The 12,937-nt window shown below is 37.1% G+C and overlaps 1 protein-coding gene across 1 annotated transcript in view; it reads right to left on the reverse strand.

Moving 5' to 3' along the window:
- ARIH1 (ariadne RBR E3 ubiquitin protein ligase 1) overlaps positions 1-12,937 on the reverse strand; it is a 119,424-nt gene that overhangs the window by 45,433 nt on the left and 61,054 nt on the right. The gene's annotated exons all lie outside the window — the stretch shown is intronic.

Raw genomic sequence — 12,937 nt, forward strand, 5'->3', positions numbered from 1 at the left:
TAACAGAAGACAGTGGCAAATACTTAGCACAGTATTTCCCATTAATCCAGATGAGACATGGTTGCTGGCCTCCCAAAATATCTTTTTTTTTTTATATAATTTTTTTTTTTAACGTTTATTTATTTTTGAGACAGAGAGAGACAGAACATGAACGGGGGAGGGGCAGAGAGAGAGGGAGACACAGAATCGGAAGCAGGCTCCAGGCTCTGAGCCATCGGCCCAGAGCCCGACACGGGGCTCGAACTCACGGACTGTGAGATCGTGACCTGAGCTGAAGTCGGACGCTTAACCGACTGAGCCACCCAGGCGCCCCCTCCCAAAATATCTTAATATTCTAAAGGGACAAGCAATAGATACAAAAAAACTGCAATCTGTAAATCAATATAACTAATGAAAAATCTGGTCAATTACTTTTTAGCTTATAAAGCCTAGGTGTCAATAACTACAGTGTTCTTTACATACAAACAGGAGTCTCTCAAGTTAAAAAATAAGTGATACTCAAAAGAGATTTCCATTTTTTTACTTTTTTTTTTTTTTTCTTTTTTTTTTTTCCCACCCGCCCCTTTCCGAGATTTCCATTTTTTTAAATGCAGGTCTTGTTCAAGCTTGTGTCAAAGCACTTGCTATGGAAAGTAAATCCAGGAAATCACTCAAATGAGAACAAATCACTCTCCTTAGACTAATAAATATCTTTTTATAAATACTTTGACTACAGTATGTTTCAATAAAATGATCAAATTATTAATCAAAATGTCCATACTTATAAAAGGGGAACTCATATAAAGTTAAAGTTGTTAATGATGATTTAGCTAATCAAAATATATAGAGCAGAAAATAAAATGCTTTCCTACTAATTATTTCTGAGAAAACCTAAGATATCAAGTTTTATCTCAAAAGCAGAAAGCATATGAAGCTAACACTAAATATGAACAGGTAAACCAATTAAACACATTGTCAGAAAAAATATTCATGCTCACATTAAGAGACAAACTTCTGCCATCCAAACTTGACTACATGAAACGACTAACTCCTAACACTTTGGTGATCATTCTGAACAGCAATCTCTGCATACACAGACGTGTCTGTAATTTCATATAAATAAAATCTACTCCAGATTTATAACCTTCAGTAAACAATATGTTAAGACATCTTTGTCAATGAACATTGTTTTTCATTGTTGCATAATATTCCACTGTAGCTATAATTTACCTAACCAGCCTTATACTAGGGGACAGTTAGATGTTCCACATAAGTAATTCTACTTTAAAACCTTGGCCCATCTGATAGGGACAGAAATATCTAGACTTAACTTAGATTTCTTTATCAGTGAGGCTGAACATATTTTATTTTTCTATGAAGATCTTACCATTAATTTATGAGTTCAGTGTATCAACAGGAAGAACAACCCTTTGTCTCATGCATCGCTTTGTTCCTCCAGTTTCTAACTTGCCCTCAACTTGTTTAATGGTGTTTAATTGCCACTTTTAATTTTTATGTAGGCATACTGACCATACAATCTTGTTGTGAGTTCTGGATTTCATATCAAGCTTTGCAAGATCCCTAAACCTAAAGATTATAAAAATTCATCCATGACTTATTTAGGCTTAAACTGTTTCCATTAAAACTGTTGATTCGCAAGGAAATTTTTTGTAGTAAGGAATCAAGCAGGGATTCCATTTCATTTAAATTAAAATGGCTATTTACTGAAGGGTGTTTCAATTACCCTAAACACTTCCTCCTACCTGTAGGTCTCAACTTAACCCTCAGTTCCTCCCCACTGCAAACCCCCAAATTAGGTAAGGTTCCCTGTATAACATCCTCACGGAACTCTGTACTCCTGCACAACACTTATCACATGACCAACTCCATAATCATTTATGCTTTCTCTGCCAAGATGTAAATCCCATCAGTACTATTTTATTACTACCGTAGCACCTGTGTCTAGAAGAATATTATAATCACTCAATTGCTTTTTAAAGAGTAACTGACTTAGAGTAACTTCTTAAAGATAATCCATATAACAAATTTGAATTTCTTTGCTTCAGGCATTTTTTTTTTTTAATTTAAGTTTATTTATTTTGAGAGAGTGAGCAAGCGGGGGAAGGGGCATAGACAGAGGGAGAGAGAGAATCCAGCAGGCTCCAAGCTGCAGCACAGAGCCCAAGGTGGGGCTTGAACTTACGAACTCTAAGATCATGACCTGAGCCAAAACCAAGAGTCGGATGCTTAACCAACTAAGCCACCCAGGTGCCCCTGCTTTAAATGTATTTCTTAAAGAAAGACTATAAGCTTTTTGTTTTGTTTTGTTTTTTGGTTTTTGTTTTTTTAATGTTTATTTTTGAGAGAGAGAGAAACATAGTGTGAGCGGGGAGGGACAGAGAGAGAGGGAGACATAGAATTCGAAGCAGGCTCCAGGCCCTGAGCTGTCAGCACAGAGCCCGACGCGGGGCTCGAACTCACAAACTGTGAGGTCATGACCTGAGCCGAAGTCAGCCGCCTAACCGACTGAGCCACCCAGGTGCCCCGACTATAAGCTTTTTGATACATTGTAGGAGCCTTCAGAGAATTTTCAAATACTGCCCAGGTAAGCAGAATGGAAAGGTGAAGAATCCATTCATACTGTTGGACATAGTGGTCCTAGAAATCTTTTTCTTTTATTTAAGTTCCATTTTATACGAAATGTAACATTTTAAAAATTGGCTTCTTTTTGTTTCTATTTTTACTGATTACATGGTCTACAACGACTCTGTAATGGTTATCTGGAAAATACTGGTTATCTGGAAAATACTGAAATCTAATTTATTTTCACTAAATGTAACTTAAAATCTGTACTTAGGCCTATTTTTTAAAAATTTCTTTCTTTTTTCTTTTTAAGAGAGCGAGGTGTGTGTGCGTGCAAGCAGGGGAGGTGCAGAGGGAGAGGGAGAAATTCCCAAGTGGGCTACACACTGCCAGCACGGAACCCAACGCGGAGCCCAATCCCACAAACCTGGGATTATGACCTAACCCAAAATCAAGAGTCGGGATGCTCAACCATCCCGACCATCTAGGGGCACACCAAGCCTATTTCTTCAGTTGTCAACTTTAAATATATTGAGTGTCGTTATGTTATATGACCTGACACGTAACCCTCTGGTTTTGTTTGGAAATTCCTGGAGCTTTTCCTAGTTGATTATCATTTTATGTAATTGTTTCACTAATTACATTATTTTTATATTATACAACTTTTCTTTCAAGATAATAAAAACTGTTTTTTGTTCCTTAACCTGATTGTTAACCTGATTACCTAATTACTTACACATAACTCAAATGCTTACTTTGGCCAAAATCTGCCCCCCATCTCCCAATATTCTTTATATTGACAATATCCATTTCCCTCTGATACCTGCTGTTATCAAAGTCTGTGGTCAAAATAATTTTTCTCATTTTATAACTCAAATCCCTTTTCACCTAGCATATATGTAATTTTGTTTTCTTTCTTCTTTCTTGAAATCTATTCGTTCTATGGGCTTTATCTTAGCTTTCAGGTTTTTTTTTTTTTTTTTTTTTTTTTTTTATTTGAAATGCCATTTAGGCCTCAATTACTTCAAGATTCTTTTTAGTTATTAAGACTATGTCCTGGTGGATTTGTACCCAGTCTTTGTTAATCTGTCCTCCTGTCTACCATCTGCTAATTCCTTCTTTGTCCTTTTCCTGTCGTATGTAGCTCTATTTGCCATAGTGTCTGCTCTGTTTCTTGCTGTTCCCAATGTGATTTCAAGTTCTGCGGGATTATTACGTGTCCTTTTTTTCTTACTTTCCTCAGCTTCCTTTTTATCTTGTTCTGTTGTTTTATCAATTCATCTTTGATCCTTCATCTCACAGAGTCTATGTGTATTTTAATTTCCTTAAGAGAACAGAGAAGCTTCTTTTTTTTTAAATTAAAAAAATTTTTTTAAATCTTTATTTATTTTTAACACAGAGAGACAGATCATGAATGGGGGAAGGGCAGAGAGAGAGAGAGGGAAACACAGAATGTGAATCAACCTCCAGGCTCTGAGCTATCAGCACAGATCCCAGTGTGGGGCCTGAACTCACCAACAGTAAGTTCATGATCTGAGCCAAAGTCAGACGCTCAACCAACTGAGCCACCCAGGCACCCCTTAAATTTTTTTTAATGTTTATTTATTTTTGAGAGGGAGAGATAGAGCGCAAGTCGGGGAGGGGCAGAGAGAGAGAGGGAGACACAGAATCTGAAGCAGGCTGCAGGCTCTGGGCTGTCAGTATGGACACCTGATGTGGGGCTTGAACTCACGAACCGTGAGATCACGACCTGAGCCGAAGTCACACATTTAACCGACTGAGCCACCGAGGCATCCTGCTTCTTCTTTCTAATTTTGATTGTTTTATTGTTTTATTAAGGACTACGTGCTCAAGAATATGGGTGGATTCTTAACTCCCATTTACCTGGTCACTATTGCTAGTATGCCAGCTTTTACATACATCTTCCCTCATGTAAAACAGGCCAAAATGAAAAGAGAATGACTGATTCAGGGTGAAGTACTGCAGCTCAGGTATCTTGTTTAATCAGTTAACACGTATTTCTGTCTGCTTCAATGACTTTACCAAACAGCTGCAAAGCTTATCCTAGGACATTGCTTCCCTCTTTTCCTGCAACTCCTGCCACCCACCCTTTTGAGAAAACCATTCATGTGATGAAAATAAGAATGGAAGTGAAAATAAAAATAAGAATAGCCGTGTGGTTTTTCCTCTGGTGCAGGCCCTCCTCTGTCAGGAAGAGCACAATTAAGAGTATCCCCACCTTCTCTCTCACATGGCCTAGATTTCTCCAGATTAAGATTGTTAGAAGGGCAACTGGAGAGGTTTCTCAGCAGAAATTTTTAAATCCTCTTTTCTCTCTAGGATTCTTTCTGTTCATTCAGTGTATTTACAGAAATATAGTTCAGCAAATTGGCACTTAATTAGCCAACTTTCCAGACAGAATACCTAGATCTTAAATTTTTCATTTTACTTGACTTCTAGACAGAAATATAGCAAACAATTTGAATTAAATTTCAAGGTGCTAACAGTTACAGCCTAAGAACTATGTCTGATTGTGGGGAGAGGAGACATGCTGATAGGGTACATAGCTGGATATTGTTGCTTTTTGAATTTTCAATGATGGTGGCATCATTGTTTGCCATTTCAATATTTAATTTTGCCATTAGGGGTTTATCTTAAAAGCCCCTACAGCTGCACATTTCATAAACAGACCACTGTTGAAGAACTTATTTTCACAACAGAATCAGAAAAGCAAAAAGGTTAAGCTAATTTAAAGTTATACGGTGGGCTTTTCTATTGCATATTTTTAGGCTGTTAAAGTTCAATCCTCCTTACAGGTTTTTTAATGCTTCCAATACATATTTATAACAAGTCAATTATCTTATTGCTGTTAAGTCTGAGAGGGAACGAAAGTACACACATATATGATAATGTACACAAATACATTATATATATATATATATATATATATATATATATATCCATCCATGTATAAATATGCATATACACACACTTTTACTTCTAAATAACCAAATCATTTTGCTTCAATATTTTCATGTGGCATTTTATGGGTACCAGACTTCAATTTCAAAAGGTGACAGAACAGTCACAATTACTCTGTACCTTAATTAACTATAGTTCTCATAAAGCAAAAAAGGTCTGTGACACCAACATCTCTTCTAGGAATTACAATTTCAACTATTCTTTGGGTCCCATTAACCTGCTTCTAATGGTGTCAGTTTTCCAATTTTAGAAAAAGTATACTTAGACAAAAGGTCAAAGGAGCAAAGGAATAGCTTAAGTTTGTTTAAATCATATGGATGGATAAGAACTGTTATCATATTAATGAAAAGCAAAAATAATCGCTGGGCATGGAAAGGAGTCTTAGAACAGTAAAACTGAACCACAGTAAATAGACTAGGAGAGGCGGCTTTCCCACATATAGACATTAGTTTCAGAAACTCATATTCCATAGAAAGAAACCAGTAGATGCAGTACAGTATGGTACTATAGACATGCTATTAAGAAATATTGAAGCAAACAGTTCTCATTTAACTGTAGATGTGTTACTTTGATAAAAATTTAAATTTAAAAAAGGGCTCTTAAAGTAGAATGTGGTTTTTAAAGGTATTCTTTCAAAAGAAGGACTAAAATCGGAGATGACTGGCACACATATGAACCTCTACTAAGTAAAAAACTAAAACTTAGGGATAGAAAGGGATGGACTTCAGAATAGAAAATCTTTTCTTCTAAGGAAGACTTTTGGCCCTCATAAGAAAACAAATCTAATGAGGACTTATACATGTCTATAAGAACTTGCTTTAACAGTTTTGTCATTTGGGGTGCCTGGGTGGCTCAGTTGATTAAGTGTCCAACTTCAGCTCAGGTCACGATCTCATGGCTGGTGAGTTTGAGCCCCTGCATCAGGCTCTGTGCTGACAACTCAGAGCCTGAAGCCTGCTTCAGATTCTGTGTCTCCCTCTCTCTCTGCCCCTCCCCTACTTGTGCCTGCACTCTTTCTCTCAAAAAAAAAAAAAAAAAAAAAAAAAAAAAAGTTTTGTGATTTGGGGTGCATGGGTGGCTCAGTCAGTTAAGCATCCGACTTTGGCTCAGTTCATGATCTCACAGTTCATGAGTCTCATGGTTCTGTCAGCACAGAGACCATTTCAGATTCTCTGTCATACCATGCCCCAGCCCCTCCCCTGTTCACATGCATGCACATGCGTGCTCACTCTCTCTCAAAAATAAACATTAATTAAAATTCTTTTTAAGTTTTGTGGGTTTTTTCCTGCTAATCTAAAAATAAGTTTAGTTCTCATTGTAATATTAATGTGTTACATGTGGTTTAAAGCTGAATAAACATACTGGTCATGTATTTTTTTAAATACTTTCTGAGACTTCTAAGACTGTTCTCCCACTGGGGAAAAACACCCTAACAAAAAAAAAAAAAAAACAAAAAAAAAAAAAAACAAAAAAAACCAGCATGATCCTGAGCTTGCTTACTGCTCAACAAAAAAACCACTCTGACAAAGAAGCTACTAAATAAGTTGCAGTACAAAAATCTCATTTTTTATTTAAATTCCAGTTAGTCAACATACAGTGTAGTATTAGTTTCAGGTGTACAGTATAGTGATTCAACAATTCCAAACATCACTTGGTGTTCATCACAAGTGTACTCCTTAATCCCCATCTCCTATTTAACCCATCCCTGCCTCACCTCCCCTCTGGAAACCACCAGTTTGTTCTATGTAGTTAAGTCATTTTGCGGTTTGCCTCTCTTTTTTTCCCTTTGTTTGTTTTATTTCTTAATTCCTTAGATGAGTAAAATCATACATTAATTGTCTTTCTCTGACTGACTTACTTTGCTTAGCATAATACTCTCTAGAGCTCTAACCATATTGTTGCAAATGGCAAGGTTTCATTCTTCTTTATATTATTGCATAATTTTTGAGAAACTTTCTGCCATTTGTTCCCTCATCCTTTATGCTTTCTGGTTCTGAGCCATGATGAAAGCAAGTATATTAAGAAACGAACTTCAGTGAAACAGATGTACGATAACTCTAGTCTTAAATTCACACAATTGTAACAGAAACACAATAATCTATGCCGTCTTTCCCAAAGGCTCCCATCTCCACTTATTACAGAAACATTTAAATATACAAAAGTCAAAAAAGAAGAGTAAATTGAACTCCCACATACCCATCATCCAGCTTTAACTATCAACAACATTTTGCTAATCTAAAGACTGTTATGAAGAATAAAATTTTGTTCTCACATGATTTATTTTTTTCTTAGATTTTATTTTTTTTTTTTTCAACGTTTTTTTATTTATTTTTGGGACAGAGAGAGACAGAGCATGAACGGGGGAGGGGCAGAGAGAGAGGGAGACACACAGAATTGGAAACAGGCTCCAGGCTCCGAGCCATCAGCCCAGAGCCTGACGCGGGGCTCGAACTCACAGACCGCGAGATCGTGACCTGGCTGAAGTCGGACGCTTAACCGACTGCGCCACCCAGGCGCCCCTCTTAGATTTTATTTTTAAGTAAAATCTAAATTCAGTGAGGGGCTTAAACTCATGACCCAAAGACCAAGAGTCACATGCTCTACTAAGCCTGCCATATGCCTCACTCTCATATGAACTTTTAGGTAGATCTGAAACTATGCCTGACATTTTAAGAAGGTAATGATTATTCCCTTCACAGGTAGCTGTCCACATTCTCTGGCTCAATTAGGAGTATTTCAATTTACCAAATTCTTCTAACCTAAAGCCTCTGGAACTTCAAGAATGTTACAGTATCCAAAACTTTATAACTGATTTACACGTTTATTTGCTGTACCCCTCCACCGGAGGAAAAGTTGCAAAGCTTTTATTATTTTCTCAAAAGAGACTATGGCCCCCAAAATGGCAAGAACCAGTATCATTTTTTTTTTTTAAACTATTTTTTACTTCTGAGAAAACAAAGACAGTGGCTTCGGTGCCCTCTGTCCAAATATGTGCATGCAAGGGAAGTGTCTACAGCCTCTTCTCTACTCAGTGGTGCTTTCCTCCTGCTATACATGAGCAGCACAACTTAGATAAAATGAAATAAATTACTTGTGATTCATGCAATAGTGGATCTGATTCCAATTAAAGAGAAATATAAAAAATATATACAAAACATTTTGAATGATATCATTTTATAATTTTGCTCACAATGTTTCAATATATTTAATGCGAAGTCCTCAGGCTGTAAATGTTGAGAGCCTCTAGAACAAAAAAGTATATTTAAAATCCAACTATGCAGGGCGCCTGACTGGCTCAGTCAGAAGAGCATGTAACTCTTAATCTCAGGGTTGTGAGTTCAAGCCCCACACTGGGTGTAGAGATTACTTAAAAATAAAATCTTTAGGGGTGCCTGGGTGGCTCAGTCGGTTAAGCGTTCGACTTTGGCTCAGTCATGATCTCACGGTTCATGGGTTCAAGCCCTGTGTTGGGGCCCTGGGCTGGGGCCTGTGCTGATAGGTCAGAGCCTGGAGCCAGCTTAGGATTCTGTGTCGTCTTCTCTCTCTCCTCCTCCTCCTCCTCCCCTGCTTGTTTGCTTGCTCGCTCGCTCTCAAAAATAAACATACATTAAAAAAATAAAATCTTTAAGGGGAGCCTAGGTGGCTCAGTCAGTTAAGCATCCGAATTTGGCTCTGGTCATGATCTCATGGTTTGTGAGCCCCAATTCAGGCTCTCTGCTGTCAGCGCAAGGCCCGCTTTGGATCCTCTGTCTCCCTCTCTCTCTACCCCTGCCCACTAACTCTCTCAAAAATAAAAACATTTATAAAAAATAAAACCTTTAAAAACAAATAGAAAATAAATATAAGATCTAGCTATGCTAACACTAAAAGTAAGTCATCCAAATACTAAACAATAGGGTGCCTGGGTGGCTCAGTAGGTTACATGTGCTTTGGCTCAAGTCATGATCTGGCAGTTTGTGAGTTCAAGCCCCATGTTGGGCTCTGTGCTGCCAGTTCAGAGCCTGGAGCCTGCTTCGGATTCTGTGTTTCCTGCTCCCTCTCTGCCCCTCCTCTGCTCACGCTGTGTTCTCTCCCAAAAATAAACATTAAAAAAAAGGAAAAACAATATACAAGACAGTATATATGTAATATCCATTGTTACATAGTTCCTTTACATACTAAGCAACTATATTAGGAACTGTGCTGGTTTGTGGCAGTGTTAATGGCTCTGAAGGAAAAATATAGATAGTTACTTCAATCTGATATGCTAAGTATACAAGAGGTGGGAGGAGAATGCTAGGAAAGTATAGAAAATAGCAACTAACTTCAAGAAGTTAAAATGACTTAACAGTAAATGTGTTAAGAATTCAGAGATTAAGAGGATCCTAAGGGCATCATATAAATTGTATGTGATGTACAGAATTATACACAATGCCTGTGAGCACAACCTCAGAATGAAATATTATTGATGCTCTCTGAATCTGTATATAATATAGCTCTTGAGGAGACTGGGTCCTGAACAGTCAAAGGCAACCTAACAGTGTGTAGACGAATAAGTACAGACATACAGAATAGACTGAGGGGTGCCTGGGTGGCTCAGTCGGTTAAGCATCCGACTTCAGCTCAGGTCATGATATCACGGTCCATGAGTTCAAGCCCCGCATCGGGCTCTGTGCTGACAGTTCAGAGCCTGGAGCCTGCTTCAGATTCTGTGTCTCCCTCTCTCTCTGACCCTCCCCATTCATGCTCTGTCTCTCTCTGTCTCAAAAATAAATAAACATTTAAAAAAAAATTAGAATAGAGTGAAAAGTATGGAAGGTTTTTAAAAGTCAGTATAGCTTTGATGTGGTAAGAACCTCAAAGATAGTGGAAGTTGATAAAGTAAGTTCACATGGTCAAAGTTAAGTTTAGGACAGACGTGACAGTAGAGCCTAGGAAAGCAGTTGAGAAAACTGTCTTGGAAATATGTTGATTTACTTGTAGGTAACCAAAGGTACTATTAATCCTAAAACAATCCAAAAACAAACTGGACCTTCCCTTTTAAGGTTGTTCTTTTTCCTATGTGCGTGTGTTTTAAAATTATTTTTATTGTGAGATAACACAATTCTAGAAAAGTGCATAAATATCCATGAGCAGCTTACAAACTTATAATGCAAAGACCACAACCCAGGACAAGAACTAGAATAATGCAAATACTTCATAAACACTCCAAACATTCCTTCTCATTAACAAACTCCTCTTCACCGAGAGGTAATCATTATCCTGTTTTTCTTTATAGTTTTACTGCCTAAATATACATCCTTAAAACAATATGGCCTAGATTTGCTGGTTTTTGAATTGCATATAAACAAATTCATATAGGAGGTAAGTATTTAGAGGTTTTCCTTTCACTTAATATGATAATTTTGTGTTATATATATTTTTAATTTGAGAGAGAGAGAGAGAGAGAGAGAGAGAGAGAGAGAGAGAGAGAGAGAATCTTAAGAAGGCTCCACTCTCAGTATAGAGCCTGATGCAGGGCTTGATCCCACAACCCTGGGATCATGGCCTGAGAGCCGAAATCAGCCAAAATCATTCAACTGACTGAGCCACCCAGGCGCCCTTCAAGATGACGGTTTTTAAGATTCATCTATACAGTCACTTGTAGCTCTAATTCATTTATTTTTCATTGTTGAATAGTTATTATATAAATATACCATAATTATCCATGTATCTATAGGCATTTGCGTTGTTTGTAGGTAGGAGTTGTTATGAATAATGCTGCTATGAGCACAGTTATGACTTTCAATTTAGATGTGCATATTTCTTTCTATTGGGTATATACCTGGGAGTGGAATTACTGGGTCAAAGATATGTGTGTAAATACTAAGAGAAAAAAAATAATAAAACTTATTTTTACCATCTTTCTAAAATCATTTAACAACTTATCTGTAGATTCCTTTGGATTTGCTATAGATGCAACTCATATAATCAGTGAATATGAACTGTTTATCATCTCCTTTACAACTGTGATACTTTTTTTATACTACTGGCTAGAATCTTCTTCAGTATTATGTAGAACAGAAGTGAAAATAATACATAGTCATGTCTTGAACTCTATCTGAAAGGGAAATCTTTTCAACATTTCAGCATGAACTATGATATCTCAACAGGTATTTTTACAGATTTACTACATTAAGAAAGTTCTCTTTTGTGCCTAGTTTGCTAATGGGTTCTTTTTTTAAATCAAGAATGAGGGGTGCCTGGGTGGCTCAGTCAGTTAAGTGTCTGACTCTTGATTTCAGCTCAGTTCATGATCTCATGGTTTGTGAGATAGATCAAGCCTGGTGTTGGGCTCTGAGCTGGCAGCACCAAGCCTGCTTGGGATTCTCTCCCTCTCTCTCTGCCCCCTCTCTCAAAATAAATGAGCTTTAAAAATAAATAAATAAGATCATGAATGATTACACTGATTTTTAGCAACTGCTCCTTTGCATCTATTGAGACTGTTTTTTTCCCATTAAAATTTGTTCAAGTGACCATATTGAATTGTTCCAGGTTAAACCAACCTAGGATTCCTGGGATCAACTGGAGTTGGCAAGGCTGGGTTATTATCCTTTTTATGTACTGCTGAATTCAATTTGCAAATATTTGGGGTTTTATTTTTTGCATCTATATAAATGAGAGAAACTGGCAAGTAATATTTCTTTGGGTTTTGGAATCAAGGTTGTGACAGCCTTAAGAAGGTGGGTAATCCTCATTTTGTTTTCTAGAAGAATACAAGGTTAGAGAATATAAAGTTGGAGTTACTATTTCATTTAATGTTGGCAGAACTTCCAAATGTATCTATCTGGACTTACTTTTCTTCACAGAAAATTTCAGTTTATAGTGATAGCCCATATAGGTTTTCTATTTATTTCTTATGTCAATTTCAGTAAACTGGCATTTCTTAGCATTTATCCCTTTCAGTAAAATTTCAAATATTGACACAGTTATCTTATGAGGTTTTAATTCCTTTTAAATATCTGCAGGATTCAAAGTGACATTTTTTTAATGTTTATTTTTGAGAGAGAGAGAGAGAGCGCGCACGCTAGCGAGAGCAAGCATGCAAATGGGGTAAGGGCAGAGAGAGAGACAGAGGATCCGAAGTGAGCTCTGCACTGACAGCAGAGAGCCTAACACGGGGCTCAAGCTCATGAACCAGGAGATCATGACCTGAGCCGAAGTTGGACTCTTAACCAACTGAACCACCGAGGCACACCCTAAAGGGACATTCTTTTTCATTTCTGATATTAGTTATTTGTGCCTTTTTCTTCATTAATCTCAACGAGGTGTCAATGTTGTCAGTTTTTTTTTTTAAATCTTTTGGTTTGATCCCCTTTACTATAGGTTTCTTTTCTATTTTATTAAATTCTGCTCTCTGTTATTTCTTCTTGTG

This window comes from Panthera leo, chromosome B3 (assembly GCF_018350215.1).
Source record: "Panthera leo isolate Ple1 chromosome B3, P.leo_Ple1_pat1.1, whole genome shotgun sequence".
NCBI lineage: Eukaryota > Metazoa > Chordata > Mammalia > Carnivora > Felidae > Panthera > Panthera leo.